This window comes from Aotus nancymaae, unplaced genomic scaffold, assembly GCF_030222135.1.
Source record: "Aotus nancymaae isolate 86718 unplaced genomic scaffold, 86718_ANA_hifiasm-v0.15.2.pri h1tg000057l, whole genome shotgun sequence".
Taxonomy (NCBI): domain Eukaryota; kingdom Metazoa; phylum Chordata; class Mammalia; order Primates; family Aotidae; genus Aotus; species Aotus nancymaae.
Window position 1 is genome coordinate 63471374 of NW_026988471.1, and position 21920 is coordinate 63493293.

The 21920-nt window shown below is 43.1% G+C and overlaps 1 protein-coding gene across 3 annotated transcripts in view; it reads right to left on the reverse strand.

Moving 5' to 3' along the window:
* SERTAD2 (SERTA domain containing 2) overlaps positions 1–21920 on the reverse strand; it is a 121883-nt gene that overhangs the window by 6293 nt on the left and 93670 nt on the right. Inside the window, exon 1 of one of the 3 annotated variants that reach the window (XM_012477252.2) lies at positions 15536–15829. The exons of the other annotated variants lie outside the window; for them this stretch is intronic. The gene's annotated coding sequence lies outside the window, so the exon portion shown is untranslated. Of the gene's footprint in view, positions 1–15535; positions 15830–21920 lie in introns of those variants that run through there. 3 annotated transcript variants of the gene reach the window in all.

The following is a 21920-nucleotide window of genomic DNA, read 5'->3' on the forward strand; positions in this document are numbered from 1 at the left end:
TCCTTCCAACTCTCCAAGATCATGTGACATCATTATCACCTCCTTTCAGAACTTCTACTGTCTAAACAGAACAATCTCGAGTCCATTAGACTTTGCCTCAAAAGATCTCACTTTCTTCTTTTTTTTTTTTTGAGACAGAATCTGTTGCCAGGCTGGAGTGCGGTGGCGCGATCTCAGCTCACTGCAACCTCCACCTCCCAGGTTCAAGTGATTCTCCTGCCTCAGCCTCCCGAATAGCTGGGACTATAGGCGCACGCCACCACGCCTAATTTTTGTATTTTAGTAGAGATGGGGTTTCACCATGTTGGCCACGATGGTCTAGATCTCGACCTCATGATCTGCCGGCCTTGGCCTCCCAACGTGCTAGGATTACAAGTGAGAGCCACTGTGTTGGGCCAAATACCTCATTTTCTAACCATTTAACAAGAAATCTGCCTTTTAGTGTTCAGACTAGGATCATGGTTCAAATGAAGCCAGGCCCATGCTTGCTCCCTCACCACCCCCTGCCCCTGCTACAGTACTCTCAGGGACTCCTGTTAATCCTGTGCTCAGTGTGACTCACTCATGTCTTCATATACAGGCAACTGCTTTGTAGTTATCCAGTCTTCTTCTAAATGTCACTTACCTTTTAATGAACTGCTTCAGCTGATTGATCACACCTCATTCAATCCTTTATTAGCTTATCCACATCTACATTGGGGTAGGCACTCGGCCAGGTCCAATGGGGAGTCCCACGTGAATACTTTGGCCTTCAAGAGGCTAAGTATCTCCTCCTACACCTGAACACCGTTTTGAATTTCAAGTCTCATCCTAAAGAAGTAAGGCTAAATGGAATATAAACTTCCCAGAACTTCTCATATTTTGTTAGAAAGCAGGCCATGCTGCCCCTCAAGGCCAGTATACAGGTGGTCATGGAGCCTGCCACTCGGGGTAATTGTCTGACCTCAGGCCTCAGTGAAGACAGTTATGTGTCTCAGAAGAGACAGATGAGCAAGCTGCGACCTATCAGCACAGAATCAGCTTGAGATTTGTTAATGCTTACCAAGAATGTGGAGTTACTTATATGAAACATTTCCCCTCATTCTGTTAACATTTAAAAAATGGCTGTCAATCACAATGACCAGTCCAGTATAATTAACTGTTCTCCAAGGCAAGAAAGGTTACGATAGTAACAACTGATTTGTCTAATACTTCACATGACAGACATATTTCCTACTGTTTAGTGCTACAAGTCTCATTTGTATATTTACTTTGCACAGAACATTTCCTATCTAAAGTATCTGTTTAAACTTGAAGGTGAATCAGAGTAGAGGTGGTTTCTTCTCATATTGCAAAACATTTTCTACTTCATGCATTAGAAGTGCTACCGGACAACTGGGTTGTGAAACACGTAACTGTATTCACAATTATACTACTGGTATTTGTTTATAATTTGAGCATTTAAATACTTAAAAAAAATTTCACTTTTGCTAAAGAGTTTGCTAAGTACATTTAATTCTCATACAAAGTTGTGCTAAGATCTATGTTATGTGATCATAGCAACACATTTAAACGTGTGAATACACACATACATGCACACTCTAAAACTGTGTTTCTCGAAGTGTGGCCACAGATGGTGCCTGTCTGTGAACTGTTACTGGTCCATGATGAGCTATGTAGAGAGAGACATTTTATTATTTAGAAACGTCTACAGCAAATTTACACAGTAACTGTATGTCTGTATATGGAATTTTTTTAATGGGGCTTCTATAACATTGTATTTTTATTTCATTTTATAGTAATTATTTTTACTGTGTCTTACTAAGGTCTATGAAAGATTGGGAGGGGGGCAGGGAACCAAGAGAGTCCCTCTTGTCACAGAAAGCTTGACAAGCACTGTCCATAAGTGTAAAACAAAATACAACTAAAAATAAATTAGTAAGCTCATCACCACTGTGGATTTTTATCGGTTTTCCAGAGGAGAGGTAACACTCAGGGAAAATGGTGTAGACTCTTCTTACAGTCATCAATGCAGAATTGTCTTTTTAAGACTTGTTACTAGAACAAACAACAGGGCTTCTTAAATAATGCATTTTTCTAGAAATAATCACTGAATCTACAGAGTTCACATATCTAAAAAGCATATAGGCCATGCAATACTATAGGTATTCAGTAGAATTCCCATAGCTGAATGAGATCTTTGGAGATATTTTCAGAAGGATTTCAATTTGAGAAGCACCTAATTTCCAATTAGAATGATCCAGCTGGTCATAGCTGTGTGCTAATCCTAATGATTTAGAGAAAGCCTGATAAGACATCTGTAATGCTGCCTGGAAGGGGAGAGCAGAGGGCTCAGTAAGCAAAATCTGTGAGCAGGAGCAGACACACCGATTCTTGGATGCGCTTCAGAGGTGTAAATAAGGACCCCTGATGGAGTGCACCTCAAAGCAGGTTTGCTGCCATTTCTCTATTTTGTATTATAAGGCAAAACTGACTCCACACACCCAGTAAGTTTGTAAACAGCATATAATCTTGATTTTTAATCCTAATTCTATCTAAGCTGTCATAGAAAGGAATACAATGCAACATAATAAATCTCCACATTTTTACTTTAAAAATGAGGTCAGTTTCCTTACATTTGCCTGACACACTGCAGTAACATTACAATGAGCATATTCAGAAGAGGCCTCCAACTCCTAGAGCGGGGAGGGCAGTGGGAACTTCCACTCTCAGGGCTTTGTGTAACAACCACCTCCTTAAGCAGGGTCCAATTTAAAGGAGAAAAGACACGACATGCCCTCAAGAACCAGAGGGCAAGAAGCCAGGCGCGTCAGCCCCTGGGGCCTCTCTGGGCTTGGCTCAGGCTGGTCACGGCCAGGGTCGGCCCAGGTTCTAGCTCCTGAGAAGCCTCGTTCCTCAGGCACTCTAAGAAAATAACAATAGCTCTTTAACCACCCTTTGGAGAGGCAAGGGACCTTTCAAAAAGGCCTCACCGGGCTGCAACTTGAAGCTGAAGCTGAAGCAGTAGCAGGAGCTCGCTAAGGACGTCTAGGCAACTCTAGGGAGGGGTGCTGTGTTTCCTGCGGAGGGTAGGCCTGGAGTTCACTGCCTTCCTCGGCCACCCCAGGGCTTTGACATTCCACTTTATCTCCTCTCTTGGCTGGTGAAGACCAAAGCCTAAAGCCCATGCCTTCTACCCAATTTTTCCAAAGACCCAAAGTGACCCTGAGCTCCAGGGTGGGGCTGGAGACTCGCATGGAAGAATCATGTGGGTGCTCCTCCCTCTTCTGCCCACCCTAAGGGCCCTAAACCTAACCACAGTCACTTTCCTACTCAATAGTCATTGGCTCTGAACATGATGTTTGAGATCAAAGGACCTCCCTCCCCAATAAACTTTTTAGAAACAAATTCTTAGCATTCTGGTTTTCTAAATATTAATTTTAGCAACTATTAATTGCAGTAAACTAAGTTTCAAAAATAAAGAACAAAACTCACTGGTAGTTATATAAATGTAAACTTCTGCAGTTTTCCAGGAAGTTTCATACTAAACGTAACTCAGTATACCAAACCTAGTTTTCAACTGTGCAACTTTTCATGAAGAAGGACCCTGCCCTCAAAAGCTACAATCTGGGCAGATGCTCAAAAGTAACACATGTCACTAGAAGCATCCTCAGAAGCCAAAGAACCAGAGAACCAGGAGCCTGAATGACTTGACTTTTTGGGGTTTTGCAATTCCAGAATCTGAATGACTCCCATAGTAAGGAATCTGAGAGATTACTGTGGGCTGGGGGCAGCCGGAGAGTCTACTGGACATAGATTTGTAGCCTTTATATTTCAGGTGGGATTGTCTCTTCATATCTGTTTCCCATCTCAAGACAGTCAGCCTCCCAGGGCATGGGCGGTGTGTGTTTTGTTCCCTTCTGTACCCTCAGCATACAGAAGTCTCCGACACAAGATGCTGCACAGTCAGTCACCGAATACACGAACAGTAAATGGAAATAATGAGGAAAGACACCAAGGGGCAGCCAGGGCAGCACTGTAAAAACAGAGCCAGAGGGGTGTGTGGGGGGTGGGTGTGTGTGTGCACCCAAGTGTGAACTGTGTCTGGGAGGGCGGGTCTGAGGAATGGGAGGAGTTGCACAGACCTCCGAGTTGAACGGTTTTACAGGGCGGGATCAGGGTCTCGAAATGCACCATCAGCTGAGATACAGGGTAGGCAGGAGAGCTCCAGCTGAGCAGCTCTAATGTGAATGGCTCTCCCATCCTTCACTTCTCAACCGGCGTTGGGCGCCACCTCCCATATTTCTCTTTGAGTAGCTCTGGGGAGGGGTCCTCCAATCGATATTTCCAGCAAGCTTTCAGGTGATGCTGGTCTGAGAACCTCACTTTGAGAATTACCGTATCTCTTTTTCCTCATCAGGCCATTTCAAATTTAGGCCTGAGGATATCTTTACGCAGTTAGTCTTGATTCCCAAGGCCTTCCTTATTATGTCTAAGCAAGCAGGGCAAAAAGGAATGAACAGCATTTTTGTGATAGCAACTGACATTAGAAAACAAAATACTGCATGCAGAGTTAAGATGTCTCCAACTCAGTTTTAATGACAAAACTCAGCTTCTCAAATTGATGTATCAGGCCCTGCTGGCCCAATGGGGCCCAGATTCTCCTTGCTGGGGTCTTAAAGTGATGGCAGTGGGATCTTATCCAAAACCCAAAAAGAAACTGAAACACTACTTACATTTAAAAGAGTAAGTAACATCTCCCACTACTACACTTTGCATTTTGGGAAAAAATGCAAACAATTTTTCAAAAGATGAATCAGAAAAAGTTATCTTTAGCTCAATGTTTTCCAACTATTTAAAAGCTACGCCTCTTTAAAACCCTTTTTTTAAAAAAAAAATTTACTGTCCTTTAATGTTATTTGAACTGTCAAAATAAATGTTAAGATTTTTCAAGTGAGAGTATCAAATTGCCTTTTCTAACTACCGTTTCTGCCATCCTACCACCACCAACAAAGACCACTGCTTTAACCTGCAGGCTCAACCCCAGCCTCTGTAGAGGCAGCTGCAGGAGACCCGCACAGGGAGCCCTCCTCATCTCATAAAGGCTGCCTTGCTGTGTTTCTTTGTGCCAGGCAAAAAAAGATGCAAAAGTCTTCATAGATGGAAAACTTTGCATTATGTTTTAACTTGATTCATCCCAAATGACTGTCATTAGCCCGGACGGAAAGAAAACCCTCTATCACAGACTTTTCTACTCAGTGACTAGAGAAAGAGAATTCATACCACAAAAGGACTTTTTTAAAAGAGGGTCAAAACTGACAGCTTAGTTATAAATTCTTGAGAGAGGAAATAATTGGGGAAGGTATGCCTGATCTTGTGACCAAAAAGGCATCAAAGATTAAGTGGAGACCCCTGGTCCTGCAACCCTGGGGCTCGTGCAGCTCGGCACTACCCTGACCTGGTGCTGGGATAGACAGGGAACCCAGGAAAGCTTTGCCTTAGAAGTCCAGTTGGTTTGTATCTTCTGTACATTTTCAAGTGCTTTTCTCAATTTCCTTTAAGAAACAGCAACAACCAGACATTCTGTGTGCTCCCTTTTCAGGAGTGCAGCAGGCTTCACAATGAAGTGGTATGTTGTTTTAAAAGTCAGGTAACAAGGCAACACTGAACTAGTGTCTGCCGTGGTGTATGCGCAGCTAGTAGAACTAGCTGGCCATGCTCTGCCCCTCACCTGGGTGGAGAGCACAGCTGGGGCCTGCCCCATGATGAGTCACTGGCCTGCACACGCGGGATCTTGCACGGCTCCACATGCACGCTATACTTCAGGAACGTTTTCAAAACGCTAGCTAACAGCTCTCAGGAAAAAGATTCAAAGGGGAGCTTTAACAAGCCATATCCCTAACCTCATCAGACACACTGTCCCATATGACTGCTGATGTGACCACTGGTTGCTGACGAGTCCAGAGATGCCAATGCTGACACTAAAACTGGAAAGATGAGGCCTTTACCCTAATGCCAACACTCAATGCAGTGATCTGCCCTCACGCACCCACCTCTTTGGAAGAAAAAAGTGATCTGCCCTCACGCACCCACCTCTTTGGAAGAAAAAAGAAGCTGAGAGAAGATGTGTGGTGACTGTCTTACAAGAAGGCTGGCAGGGGTCCCTCCCTTCCCCTGACATCCTGTGTCATCAAAGCCCACAGCCCTAAATGGGAACACATTCATTCTCTCAGTGTCTTTTGGGGGTGGTGGTAGGAAAAAGGGTGCCCCTGGTGAAATTAGCTGGGCATGTGGCAGACTTCTGACCTGAACAGAGGCTCAAAGTAGGGCCAGGATTGTTTTGAGACAACTTCTGAAACACAGGATATGCTGTTTCTCTTCTCCTCACTTCACAGGCTGGCCTCTCAATTCGTTTAGGACCCTGCTTTTGAGTCATCCAAGTGGAGAGCCTCTGTTCAAGACAAAAGGGGACCTCCCACCAGCCTGACGGCAGGACGCTGAGGACCCCAGAGCCCTGCCTCCAGGCTGCTGTCATAGTGTGACACAGCAACTCCTGAGCAGGAAGGAGAAGCCCGATCCTAGTTGGGGAAGCTGTTTGCTTAGACAACTTTCTACACTTAAAATATTACACCTTAACACTCTGGTCTAAGAAATCTGATCATGTCCATGCTTTCAACACCCTCCTCCCCCAAGGAACAACCAATACACGAGCGAAAACAAAAAGGCTGCCCTGAAAAAGCTGCAGTGGTGGATGATGCTGGCAGAATCGGAAAGGAAGCTAAGAGAAACAGGCGCGTCCTCAGCTGGGCCTCTCGTGTCCTGACGCTGCAGCGGGCACGGGATGGGGGCTGTCCCCTCCAGCAGGGTGTGGGGAGGAGCCGGGGTATCTGCACAGCAAAAGTAGACCTCAGACCCCAAAACAACTGCGTCTGGTCTGGGGGAGTGGGCAGAAACAGGGGCAAAATTCCAAAAGGGAGAGACCGTCTCTGGCTTATTTACAGCCAGGGTAAGGATACCCAAAGACAAGGGGGAGTGTTAGTAACAGAGCTCATGAAGCTCTACGGAGCCAGAGACTTAAAAAACAAAAAAAAAACAAAGCTCATCCAGAATTTCTGAGGTCCCTGCAGTAACATCCATGCTAATTGGTAAGACAGACAAAGCCTCCCCTAACAAATCAGCAATGTAATTATAAAGCCAGTCACTAGTTCAAGCCAGTCACCAGTGCTTCAGCGATATTCTGAACCTGTAACCCGATACCACTGTTTGCTGCCGGCACCTCCTCCGGGCTCTCCCGCTGCGCACCGGCCGCGCGGGGGCCCACAGGGCAACGCAGCCTAGGCTGTTTGTTCACGATCAGACCCTGTATTTGACCGAGACTTGCAGGAGCAATCCTCCTGGTTTTCTTGACAGTGGAGTAGACAAAAAAAAAAAAAAAAAAAAAAAAAAAGAAGCTTGAGGATACACTGCAATTCGACCAGGAAGTCAAGCCCTAACTAAATTTCAGAAACTACTTTTACTGTTTGGGGTTGTTTTCTAAAGTGCAAATTTTTAAAATTCTAGTTTCTCCTCTCAGATTTTTACATGTTTCTATTAAAATGAAGGCAGTTTCCAATACTGGCAGTTTGTCAAATATAATCTCTTCTCCCAGTAAAAGAATTTTTTAAAATGTTGACAACTAACTGCATTTAATAAGCAAAATATAGTCAAATTCTGGGAGGAAATGTTTCAAGTAAATATTTCTTTAGAATAAATTGTGGCCTTGATAGTACATATCTGGAAAGAAAACAGGCTTTTTAGAACATAAATGTCAAGTGGTATAAAATGTTTCTTATATCCTGTCTTAGTGGTTCCTCTACCAGCCGGGAATTTTAAGTTTTAATCCCAACTCTTATGAAACTAAGGACACCAATCACCTTCTTCCAAGGACATTGAGAATACTGCCAATTATTTTATTTTACCTAAGGATTCTGGCTAAAAGTGTGGCACACTTAATTAAAAAAAAAAAAAAAACAAGAAAAAAGGTTTAATGGCACACTTAATTTAAGTAAAAGCCTGAGTAGAATTATACAGTTTCTAACCTTAAGTTAACAAAAACATAATATGCTCTGATGCCTGGAATTTGCTTTAAAATACTCCAAAACAAACAAACAAACAAAAAACCAAAACCTGGCCATGTAGATGAAACAAGATCTGACAAAATGTTGATACCTGTTGAGGCTGGCTGATAAGCACAAGGCAGTGCACTGCAGTCTTCCTTTTACTTTGGAGTGTGTTTGGAATTTTCCGTAATAAAAAGTCAAAAACCACAACACGCCAATACATATTTTTTAAATTAAAACATATAAAATAAGCACAATAAATTACTCACACCCTCAGTGAAAACTATTATATTAATTTGATAGAGTTTTTTCATACAGAAAAAAGCTATTAGTACTCCATGTAAACAAGCACGCCCAATACAAGTTGGAACTCTAATTTAAACTCTGGAAGACAGCACATCACATCCAGCCACGAGGGGGCGCAGCAGAGCAACAAGGAGCCCAGAAGTCTGATTCTTCACTGCAGTTTCCACCTACAGTTCTTCAAAGTATACACATTTTCAAGTTGTTCCCAAATTCAGGTATCCACAGGACAATGCTAAGCAAGCTGGGAGGTTTGCCAAGGCCAAAATAAATTAAATTATGGTATGGTTCAAACTCTGGAAGTACGGTGTATAGGAAAGATTGTTTCCCTGTATATAAAAGTTAATACATAATATGTTTCAAAAACCATGGTTAAAATCCCTGGAGGGTTCCTGAAGTGAGAACAAACACAAACTCGAATCATAAGATGTAAATGTGGAGAAATCAACAGTTCAGAATTTCCGGGGGAGGGGAGGTCCAACATGGACTCCCAATAAAACAATGAGTCTCAATAAATTCAGCACTAAGAATTTTACCAGCATAGAAGCCTTTACTAAGCCTACTTACTACTTCTTAGTAACCAAACATTATCTCCATACTGAACAGATACTATTTCAGGCAGTTATTTGGGAAAATTCTTCATAAAGGACATTGGGGAGGGGCCATTTAATTATAAAATGTAACGCAGTTAACCTTAGGGAGATAAAGAAGCAAGATCATTATGGGTAACTACTTGCTGGAATTATTTCTATTCAAATCACAAGTTCAGGTTATATGATGTTATATGTTCAATAATAATGCTCATAATAGATGAACTGTTATAATGAATCTCCCCATTTGAAAACTGGAAACTATAAACATATCTATGTTATAATCATTTGAATTGTGATACTACTTCATAACTGGTGTCAGACTACGTTTTTAGCATTTTGAATCTAAGGCCTCATTATCATCAGGGTAAGGAATTCTCAGATTTGACAGTTTTCCCATAAGATTACATGCCAGTAAAGGCTGGCCAGTATTGCCCAACCCCCCATTCTCAGGCATAATGAAAATATTTTTTTCTCCTGTATTTCTAATTGCTTAGATGGGATTCTGTTTCAATCCTCCTGTAGCATCTTTTCCCCAAAGATACATTGTTTTTCCTCCTCACACTAGAGACCCTTAACAGTGTGTGTGTGTCGGGGGGAAGCTTAGAGTAGAAAGGAAAGGCTTTGCCAAAAGTATGACAGTTTTTGTTTTTTTAAAAAAAGACTCAGACAAATATAAGTCATACTAAGAGAAATAGAAGGTTTCTGAACAATTCTGTGATAGATAAAATTACATCTTAGTTAAAACAAAAGCAGCCTTTTAGGTTTTATTAATTAGCCAACTACTTGCCACTGAATAAAACTAAGGAATAAAAATGAAGTATGCTACTTCAAGAAATGCTTCAATAGAAGTGTTTCTCAAAAGTCAAAAATTAAAAACTAGTCAGGCCTTTAAATTTGGATGCTCATTACTACAAAAGAATCACTTAAAATATTCTTTACAAATACAGAATATATTTCATCTTTTAACTTATCCATGTAGTCAAAAGAGGAAAACCAGAGAAATGTTATTTCTTTTATTTACTATGTAAAACTGAACATTGTATTGTACGGCCTAAATCTGAATTCCTCAGAGAACAATATCACATTTCTACAACCCGACATATGAGTACAAAACACTTGAGGTGTAGGATAATAGAAATATACTTGAGACATGCAAATGGCAGGAAATAACTATTCTATGTAAATACGTGTCCCACGTAAGTAACCTACGTTTTGAATGTTTATTTTAGTTGCCTCTAAGAATCCGGTAGGCTAATGATAAGGTTTTACAAAGACAATTTAAACTTTGTATCATATACTTGAATAATTCACACTCAGAAAATGATTTTAGAAAGAAAAAGGCAATGAGAATACAAACTAAACTGGAAGGGAGTAAATGATACTTTGTAAATACGGCAGCCATTAAAAAATAACTAGTTTGGGACTATTTTGAGATAAAATGTGTATCTCCCCAAGGACTTTTGTGCCTTGATAATGAATGGCTCATTGAACTTTAAGTCACTTAAACACAATATAAATAATCAGAGTACCACACTACATGTAATAAACTATTTATTTTCTAAGGAAAATACTTCATAATTCTGCAGTTCAATTCAGAACCTTCAATGGTCTTTATGGAAAGCCTTCCTCAACATCCCCAGCCTGCCATCCCTCACACTATTCATCCTACCTGTCTTCTGGAATTTTAGAAGGAGGCAGGAACCACCTGAAGAATCAAAAATTTTAATTTGTAAACCAACTACTTGTCAGACAGCTAAGAATCACTGCCAGGTGAAACCTATTTTATTTTATATTTCTGGACATGGTAAAACTGTTTTTTTTGTTTTTTTTTTTAATTGGTTTGCCTTAAAAACAAAAAAGTTCAGAAAAGACCACCAAGTTCCTGACAGACAGAGAGGTAAAGCAAAAATTCTTCCACTCTGGATCATAGCACCCAAATTCCTCAGGCAGATTACTGTTTTTTTTTTTCTGACAGCATGGAAGACACAGAGGGTGCACATGGACAGGGAGATGTCCCCTCAAAGAAGGAAAGAAATCTGAAAAGCAAATCTGTATCACCTATTATAAAATGGGATAACCACACAGGGAAGATCAGTTTAAAGCAGTTGCCAGCTTGATATCTCATTAGCGTGACTAGGATTTTATGCAAACCTGTTCTGGTGTAGAGATGACCTTGGGACTTTCAGATTCTCTGGGTTTAACTTGGGCAACACTTCTAAACACAAGGGTGGGGTTCACCAGCAGGCCTGCTCCAAACCCCAGGAGCTGCAGTGCATGGTGTGGAATGATAAGCAGCCACCAGAGCAGAGGCGAGCAAAGCACTAAAGGCTGATCTGCAGCAAGGGACTTTTGATCATTTAGTGTTTTTGACCATAGTCTATTCAAGTGTACATTTTGCTTTTCTTCAACAGGTTCACTCAGCCCACTGTTGAACATCAGTATGGGCACATGGATACACAGAAAATACAGACATAGATCACGTCTGTAAGAGCCAAAATTCCTTCCCCTTTACTTCTATGGGAAACTTCTTAGAAAATGCTTAGTTTAGCTTCTTTTCAGTTAACTGCCTAGGGAAGGTTTTTAAAGGAAAAAAGCTTAGAATGAATTAGTAACTCTGCAAAGACACAGGTTTTTGTAAAGTGACAAAAAAGACAGTAAGGCAGACATGAATGAGTTTTAAGAACTGAAGTTTGCTGCTACCTGGAGTTACTAGAGAAACAAAGCTGCCTTTGGGCACCTCAAACTAGTCAGACCTGCTGTAGCAGTTGCACAGTCAGCACCAGATCTGTCCTCTGCTCTTCTCCCTCCAGCCCCCACCCCACGCCTCCGAATAGCTCAGTCCACTCTCCACTCAGGGTGGAGGTGGGCTGGGCACACTCACCCCTCATTCTGCTGTCCCTGCGGGGAGGCAGGGCCAGCTCTGGACCGACAGCGTGCAAGTATAAGAGGAGGCCGACCAGGAGCACAGATGCCAACTCCATTCTGAGCTGAAAACTGCAATGGGTGCAGAATACAGCTTAGGTGATCTTGGGTTTCCAAAATAGATCAATCAAATTGTGGGGTTTACTTCAGAGAATCCTGGCATTAAGTTCAGACGAGGGACAGAGGATTCTGAGAAAACACGAATGGGTCTTTCCAGCTTTGGGATCCCTCAGACCACAAAGAGAGCAGAATTTTCAAAACAGTTTGCACTGTCTATATGAGGTGCTTGTTGAAATTGGGAAAATCTGTTCTGTCCTATTAGAAATCATATATTTAAAATATGTTTTGATGATTTTACTTTGAAATGTTCATTTGTATTTCAAATAAAATTTTTAGACAGCCAATCATGTTTTGTCTCATGATCTCCAAGAAGAGAAAAAAACAAGGCGTCTATTTATTACCCAGAATAGGAATGTCGTCTTATTGGGCTGACATATGCCATTCACAGATTCATACAAAGAATGAACTGCCACACAGTGCTAATGGAGAAAGACACTGCTCCACACAATGAGTGACGGACGCTCCAGGGGACAGTTCTGTTCATAAGGGTTTCCCAGCATCTGCACACAGGGCGGCAGAAGTTTGCCTTTAATATCAACTGTACCGGCCATTTGGGACAATCATTTTTTAGGTTAGTAGCCATTTCCTTCAAACATACTAAAACTAAATGATATATCCCCACATTTCTTAAACAAGAGTCCTGGCTTACGGGTTTCTATGAACCACTTAAAGAAAAATTATTAATAGGTACAAAATATATGAATTGTGCATATGCAGTGGCCATGGCACTTTTAGATTTTCATGTTTTGCTAGTCAGTATTAATTAACAAAAAGACCTGTGAGAGCTGGTGTCACCCTTATAGTGAGACCATTTTCATGTCAACTGGAGCTTGCCTTCTGGTGCCTTCAGTACACACCTGATCTTTGGACTCAGTAATCAGAGACAGCGCCTGCGCTCTCTCACGCACCAAGAAACTATTGCAACTAGAGCTATCTCCTATAGGACATGCCATGACTGTGAATACAAAATTTCTGCTGCCAAAAAGTTTTAAAATTCTAGAAGTGAATTAAAGTTCATGGTCCCAAATACTACTACCTACATGTATCTTTTTCCATAGGTAATACTGACAAAGTGGTCTTGGTTCTGTTGATACATGTAAAACATAAAACAAAGCTTCATACTTTTTTCTGTGCTCTTTAACAAGAAACCACAGCAAAAGAAACCCCTCAGAGTTTCTGTTCTAGCTTTCACCTTTCTTAGTTACTAAAATGTAAAATATTTTGTTTGAGGGCAAACTTGTAGTATAATTGGATACTGATAACTTGCAGTATGCTACTTTTATTGATAGAAATTATTTTTATGTATTTGCATTTGAACATCTTCAAACTCCTTTCATACGTTTTGTAATGTTTTGCATGTGTGATGCCTGTGTGTGCCTTTCTAAAGTCATGTTGAACTTATTCTGCCATTGGAGCCCTGTTTAAAACAGCAGATGCCATGAGCTATCAGTCGCCACACAAATTTAAATGTGTTCTAAATTATCAAAATATGTGCTATTTTACTTGCTCATTATCAGTAATAATTCAGTGTGTAGCAACAGGGCAAAATTTCTATTTCAGCTTCTCAAATAGAAAAGCTTTAAAGAGGGACAATTCAGCAAATAGAAGTGTAAAGATTTTCTAAATCTGAATTAATATCCTTCTCCTAATTCTTCAAGGGAAACAAGCTTGAGCAGCTGTTAACTAAGACGCTGTGACATTCGCCTGACAATAAAACCGTTCCCTAGGACACCTCCTGTCATACACTTGGTTGGCATTACAAAATGTGAGTCCTCTCTCCTACCTGTCTTAATGAAGTAAGGAATAGAGCCGGCTATTAAAGGAAAAGGGGTTGGGGAGTGTCAAATCCAAAATAAGATTTCTCATCTGAGAACAACATGGTTATATACATTTTAATTAGGAGGTGAAAGAAGTAAAAAACAAATTTAAAGGATTCCAAACTTAATGAACGACATAAACAATTTTATATTAACATATAGTACCGCTAAGGAAGTCAATGAAGCTAAAGGAAAACTTTTAATCATTTGTTTCTTTTAAGTGAAAAAAAAAAAAAAACCTGAAAAACAGAAAAGCAGAGATCCACAAACAAGCTATTCTTGTTCACTCCTGAAGTTGGGATCTTAGGATGGATATTTTCATCTTCACAGCACACCCTAGCACACTCATATCAGAATAGACTGCTATAAAAAGGGGGAGGGATGGGAGCTGCCAGGGTGAGACATGCCTTCTGCTGAGCTGAGCAACTACCTCCAACCCCCATCGGCCAAGCAGCCCAGAGGCTCTCAGGTGGACGGTCCTTCAGGGGCGGGGTGAAGCCAAAGGCCCACTTCACTCTTGTCAGGGACTAGTCTCTAATTACAAAAAGCTACTGTGAACACTTAGGGCCTCAGGAATCCTACTGGTGACTACAACTTCTAGGCTCTTTACACACATTATGGATATTTCTTAACATACATTGGGAAATCAAAAAGCGTATTTCATGAACAAAGCTTGAAAACATGTACTCTCTCCCCTAAGACCAACTGGGGCTGCCCAATTCGATTCAAATAAAAACTGCTGTGGTCTGAGGCTGGCTGTCTCATTCTGCTGACTGCCCTCCCCATTCAGTGTCCGAAAAACTTACTTTCTACCTCCTGAAACGACTCAGCTTGCAAGCAAAAAGTTATTCCAAAGCTAACTATACCTGATCTTTTCGTGAAACCCAAAAACTAAACCTAAAACTAGACTCCCATCTCAATCTATTACTACCATTTCTGCTAAAGATAACTTATAGCCAAGAAAAAAAAAAAAAAACAAACACGATTTTTTTCTCCATGCAGTGGCCCTGTGACGACACCCCCTGTCTTACTGGTACAAAGTCTAGGGCTTGGGACAGCTGGCTCCCCTCAGCCCCCTCCCTTTCAGTCATAGGCGGTCACCGCGAAGATGACTTGTAGATTTCTAACTTAAAAACCAACGAGATCTAAGTTTAATATACATAGAGATCCCAAATCAATTCACTTGGGCAAAGACGAAAAGAGGGTGGAGAGGGGCGTTTTTAACATAAAAAACACCGGGAAATTGACAAAAACGCACCACAACAAGTTGGATGCAAACCCGGCCACGGAACTCAAAAGTGAAGCAGCCTTCGCGCCAGCAATCAGAGCCTTAAAAAGTCTCGCACGTTCACAACAACACAACCGCCACAACGCGCACACACATCCCAGCTGTAGAGGCGACAGCTCCAGGCGCCCCCGCCCGCCGCTCGGCTCTCAGAGCTCCCGACCCCCTCCTGACCCCGGCCCTGCCCCCAGCGGCTCAGCCCGCAGGCGCCGGGGGTCCAAGAGCGCGGGGCCGGGGCCGCGGGAGGGAGCGCTCCTCTCGTACCTGCTCCGTCCCCGGCTCCCTCCCGTCGCGGCGCCCGGCCCCTCCTCCGCCCTCCGGGCTCACCCGGCCCTGGCCGAGTCCCAGCACCGCCCCCATCCACCCGGAGCCCCCGCGCCCGCGGATCCCCTCCAGCCCGGCCTCGGGAGAACTTACCACATGCAGCTCCACCTGGGAACTAACGCATCAGGAGGGGTTTCCGCCCACTCCTCAGCTACTCCCGCTCCATGCGGAGTGCCCCGCTCCGGGGGCCCGAGGGTGGCGCCGGGGAGCGGGCAGCAGGCGAGGCCGAAGCTAAGACTCCGCTGTCCTCCGCCTGCGCGCCCCGAGCATTATACAATGGTGGAGGCGGCGGCGGCAGGCAGCGGAGGAGGAAGCGAGAGGCGGGCGGAGGGGGCGCCCTGACCGAGCGAGCGGCAGCTCGTGCTCCAGCACTCGCGGTGCAAGAGTGACGTGCGGCCCGCGAGCCTCCCGCGAGCTCCGGGCCCCGGCGCCGCAGGCCCCGCCCCTCGCCGTGCGGCCCCGCCCCCGCCGGCCCCGCCCCGGCCCGCCCCTCCCCCGCGATCCCGGGAGGCGCGATAAAGGCTGAGCCCGGCCGCGGCCTCGGGAGGAGCAGGAAGGGGCGGCGGAGCGCGCGGGGCTCCGGGTGGCAGCGCCGCCCCCGGCTCCTTGCCGGGCCGGCGAGCCCCTGATTTTTTCGTAAGGACAGCTGAAAGAGGAGGGGAGAGAGAAGGAGACACTGTGGCCCGAGGACCACCACTGCCACCAGTAACGCCCCACACACACCCTAGAAGCGCTCAGGCGAATGACGAAGCGGCTGGTGACAAAGGCGGCGGCGAGTGCTGCGCGTGCACAGCCCGCGGAGTCGCGCGACCGCAAATATGACAAGCATTTGAGTTATTCGGCAAAGTGGGGCCGGTCACCGGGGCGGGCAGGGTCCCCGCGGGGGGCGAGGGGCAGAGAGACGGCCAGGACGCCCGTCTCGCCGCCCGCGGGATTCCTGGGCGGGGATCCGCTGCGGGACACTCCCCGAGGCCCGCGGGGGTCCGAACGGCAGGATGGGGGCTCCAGCCGTGAGCCGGGGTCAGAAAAAGTCCCTTGCCCGCTTGGCCCCAGCCCGATGCGCGAAGTGGGTCACCAAGTCCACAGCACTTTGGGAGCCAGACCGAACCGAGCTGCATCCTTCGGGGCCGGCCGGGCCACGGTGCAGACCCGGCAGGAGAGAAGCCGGGCAGGGAGATGCAGACGGGTCGGAGGCGCAGTCCTCTGCCCACAAGTTTCACATTGATAGCCTTTCCCTCCCGTGGAGTAAGCTTATGCTTGGAACTACTTAAACTTAGTAGGGAAATTTATACTAGTTGGAAGAGGGCGTGTGAGAATTTAAGAGCACTAGGGAAAGAGGCCAGAGAGACGATTCGACTGGAAAATTTATGATTATTTTAAGAATTACACGGGCATTCAGTGTAAAGATAGTAAAAAGCAATGCAGGCACCTTAAAATTTTGGCTGCCACCCCAATCAATATCATTTCAGATCACTTTGGAATTTAATGGTCCACTATACTAGTTGTATTTAAGGATAATAAAGCTTTAAGACCTAACATAAAGGTGATTATAAGTCGTTAACATCAAGAGAAATTTAGACTTGTTTCAACTGTTCTGTAATGATTTGTTATCAATCAAATTGATGATCTCATCGAAATTAAACTTGTGCTAAAATACTGATAGAGGAGACAACGCTTCTTGTTTTATTTTTAAGGAGGATGGAAAAGGTTTTTACTGGACCCTCAGTATAATTAAAATCTTATACAGTTTAACCTAAGCCAAAAGCTAATTATTTGTGGATATCTTTGAAAAGCCTCATTATAATGGCGTTCAAAATGAGATGTTATGGAAGCTGTGCTCACCGTCCCTCTGCAGGTCTTGCTCAGTTTGCGCCTGAGTGGCATAACATTCAAACATTTTGCTTTAAAACCAAGATATTTTTCATTTCCAGAGTTCAGCAGTTTAGAGACGACATTAACTACTAACAGTTTCCTAACCACCCACTCACTTATACTTTCAGTGCTCACTTTAAGGAAAAGCCATTGAAATAGAAGCTGCAATAATCTCTTCCTGTGATATCTTTGTAGAGGAGGCCAGAAGCATTAGCTCTGTTGAATTTAAAGTGAATTTAAACTGCTATTCATGAATTGAAGTAAGCAGGAAGTTACACTTGCAGAACTTTTGTGACACCTGGATATTTTCTAGCAAATGGGTTACATCAAATGCAGTGTCTCTGTATAAAATAACAGGATTTAAGTCAAAGCGACAATTTTTGTGTCCCCAGAGTAGACATGATTCTGCTAAAGTCCATAAGGTCTCTATTCTGTACCTGCTCGAACAAAGGTTTGCCTTCTTAGGAGACCAGCAACCTGCATTTTTTGGAGAGAAATGGTTTCCATCTCTTTATACCTTTGAAGGCTGTAACATCTGATCAATGCACACATTACAAACAGCTCCCACTTCCCCTACTTTTAGAGTCTGGCATCTTCCACCAAGAAGTTAAAGTGAACAGGCAGCTTCAACAGCTGCCGATGTGGTTAACACTAGCTGGTTAACCCTCTCCCTCCCTTTATGCAACCCCTGCCCCAAGGCTGAGTCACACACAGGCCAGGACAGCAACCTGTGCACCCAGCCCTGGAAATTCAAGTCTATGATGATAAGGAAAGGCACTTTCTGAACTTTTGAAGTCAGCTCCCTTCAGTACGCAATGACGTGATTTAAAATAGTATTTATTCCTGGCTGGGAGAGGTAGCTCACGCTTGTAATCCCAGCACTTTGGGAGGCCAGGGCAGGCAAATCACCTGAGGTCAGGAGTTCGAGACCAGCCTGAACAACATGGAGAAACGCCGTCCCTACTAAAAATACAAAATTAGCCGAGCATGGTGGTGCAAGCCTGTAATCCCAACTACTCGGGAGGCTGAGGCAGGAGAATCGCTTGAACCCAGGAGGCAGAGGTGGTAGTAAGCTGAGATCACGCCATTGCACTCCAGCCTGGGCAACAAGAGCAAAACCCTGTCTTAAAAAATATATATTATTTATTCCTATCAAATGAATAAGAAATGTTTAGTGAACATGTAAATTTCGTTCTCATTCTTTGGGAAATTTAAAAGCCCATTTAAAGGCTGGGTGCAGTGGCTCACACCTGTAATCCCAGCAATTTAGGAAGCCTAGATAGAAGGATCACTTGAGGCCAGGAGTTTGAGACCAGTCTGGGCAATATAGCGACACCCCCATCTCTAAAAAAAAAAAAAAAAAATGAAAAAATGAGCCCTGCATGGTGATGCATGCCTATAGGCCTAGCCACTAAGGAGACTGAGGTGGAAGAATTGTTTGAGCCCAGGAGTTCAAGGTTGCAGTGAAGCAGTGACCACACCACCGCATTCCAATGTAGGTGAGACCTTGTCTCAAAACAAACAAAATCCCATTTAAAATAATCCTACTCTGAGGGCCTCATCCAGAATTTAGAATTTCTACCTCTCACTTTCATATAACATAACTTTAGAACAGTTACAAGAAATTAGGCTAGTCATCCACATTTAACTACCAGGAACATATCTGTTAAGGGAGAAAAGAAACATTCCTTTTATAAATATAGAACTGTGATGGTAAATTTTAAAAATGCTCATGAGTTTAATTTCAGAGAAGTACTTCTCGGCATCACTTTGTAGTTCTGGGTACTAGTTTACACTTCACTGCTTCTCTTTTGAAAGTTTCTGTGCCCTCACATCTTGTAGATTAGTACACTAGTGCACTAACTGAAGGCCACTTTTAGCACTTAATTAGCACACACCAAAAAAACAAGGGGCAAGATGGGTATATTAACTGAGAAACAAAGACTTTAAAACAGGTTTTGAACTTAATTTCGTTTTTCCTTTCCTTTTATTACATTTTTATCTTTCAGGTTCCACCTGAAATACCAGTAATAATCATCTATCTGTATACCTTGCAAATATTGGTCTTGGTTTTATGGCAAAAAAGGTACACGTTTCAGTTATTAAATAAACTGTATAGAGCCAGCTAGGCTAAATAAGCTTTTCACGGAAAATATGGAGATCTTAACTGTGGACTCACCATTCAGATAACTGAAAATTGGAATAAATCTTCAAAATAGAGTTCTGGAAGTCACATCACCTAACTGATTATCAAGGGGTCAACCGAGGATGCAATGATTTGGAAAACTAAAGACTCTCACAAAGATGGCACAGACAGATTCAGTCATTTTCAGCCACTAATAATTTAAAACAATTCTATCAAAGCAGCAAGTGAACTCATCTACTTCTGCACATTTTTCTCCATCTCTTCTTCCACTTGCTTTGTCATGCTTTTTTTCTGCTTCTCCCTGAAGTCATAATTCGTAAAAGCAGAACTACAGTTCCAGTGGAGGCCCCTTTGCAAAGCTTTCCATGTTGTTATTGAACTGCTTTGCAATGACTGCTTCTTATCTTCTGAGGGAGGTTTCACTTGTCTGTTAGAGATACACCTTTTCTCTTTTAAAAATCTGACAAAATTTAAATCTTAACCAGCATCACAATCTTCACGTGGCAATGTTTAAAGAAAATGCTTTTAAAACCATTTCCTTTTTTTCTAGCACTTGGGATCAGTGCCTTGTAACTATTACTTGAGAAGATGGCTTCTGTTGGGCATTAGCTTCCTTCCTATTCCATTTTCCACTGAAATCTTCAAAAAGCCTGTGAAGTCTATCAAAATGCAAAGAACTTTCTTAGTGACTCTGATAACTCCAGGGTTCCTTCTGGCAGAGACACTACTCCACTAAGACTGGTGGCCACTTCTCAGAAACATCTCCTCTCATCCCCAGTTCCCTACACAACACACATCGACTCTGTATTTCCTCCTGTCTATAAGCCATCCACCATTCTTGAGGAGTTCCCACTCTTCTCAAGGCACTGAGCACTTCTAGCTTCCACAGAAAATTTCAATGAATGTTAGAAATTGCACAGACCTCTTTTGCCCCCAGGAACCAGCTTGGTGAGATGAAGAGTCCTGAACTAGGAGTTTGAAGATCTTGTACAGATTAATTACTGAACCATGATAAATCTATGATTTTTTTAGTTTCTTAATCAACAATGTCAGAGATTTAGGATCAGCACCAGTTCTGGTCAAAAGAGCACAGGGTTGTTGAGTCAGGTGATTTCAGGGCTAGCTCCTCAGCCACAGAGAGTAGGGAGGCCAAGTAAGACCCTCCGCACCGGGCCTGTTTCCACACCTGGCAAAAAAAGGAACTTGGACTCAAAAGATTTCAAGAGCCCCTCCCTAGAGCTAAGAGTCTATGAAACAGTGATTACACTGTGAATATCCTCATGGAGGAGTTTTAGGGCTCAAATGAAATAAAATGCTTTGGAAGCTGCTCAGCTTGTCTGGAAGAATATAAAACCAAGTTCATGTTCACACATTTCTAAATGAAAGGACTAGAAATACAAATAATGATAATGTGCTCTCTTCAATAAAATATGTTCTTTGAATTATTTTTTTAAGTCCAGAAGCTGGACTTGAGCGGTTCTATCCATATCCTTCTAGATTTGCTACACCTTAGGGTTCAAGTCACCTAGCTGTGAGACTGGGAATACCCCACCCCCTAAGTTTGTATAGCAGCAAGGCAATTTACAAGGTGCTTTCATATGGATTCATATGTTTGCTCTTCATAATACCTTCCCTGTGCCATAGGCAGGGCAGATACCACTACCCACATCTCATAGAGGACTAAACAGAGGATCTGAGAAGGACCTACCAATAGAACTCTTTATCAAGCTGACTCCAGGGTCAAAGAAAGTCTGGATCTAACATTCATTGAAACATTCTGAGGAAGCCAGGAGAGCTGAGCATCTTGAGAAGAGCATGCACTTCTTAGGAACAGAAGATGGTGTAGAGCCAGGAAATACAGAGTCAACATGGAGATACCAACAGGAGGGTAGTGCTGGGCCAGAAACTGAATGCTGCTTAGCTCCATCTCTCTACTTGTGTCATAGAATAACAATTCTATTTCTTATACAAAAAACTCCAACCCTGCCTATCCTTAGCCTTGTTAGCACCACGTTTTATCCCATGGAATTAACAACCCACACCACCACAACAAAAAAGAAATAAAACTCATCATACCTCCTAGCCCCTTACTCATTTCCAGTAAGGTTCATAACACAGTGATTCTTGTTTACCACCCTGTCTCTAGCCTCTACAGCAGTGCCTGACACCGTAGGCGCTCAATAAGGATCACTGAATAAATGGACCAATAAGGAATGCTGAAGTGCTTACGCCAGCTTCATAAACTCAAGAGGTTAATCTTCCCTGCTAAAACTTCCCTCATGAAGTATGTGCTGTTAAGAGTTAATTTTAACAGGATCATTACATGGGGAACAACCTTGCAGATAAACATCAAATTATTGCCAGAATCCCACCATTATGTACTTTTTAATGAAGATTCTTCTCTGCCTACTTACTTTATAAAGAATGAAAAGTATCAGTCAAATAACATTTTAAAACACA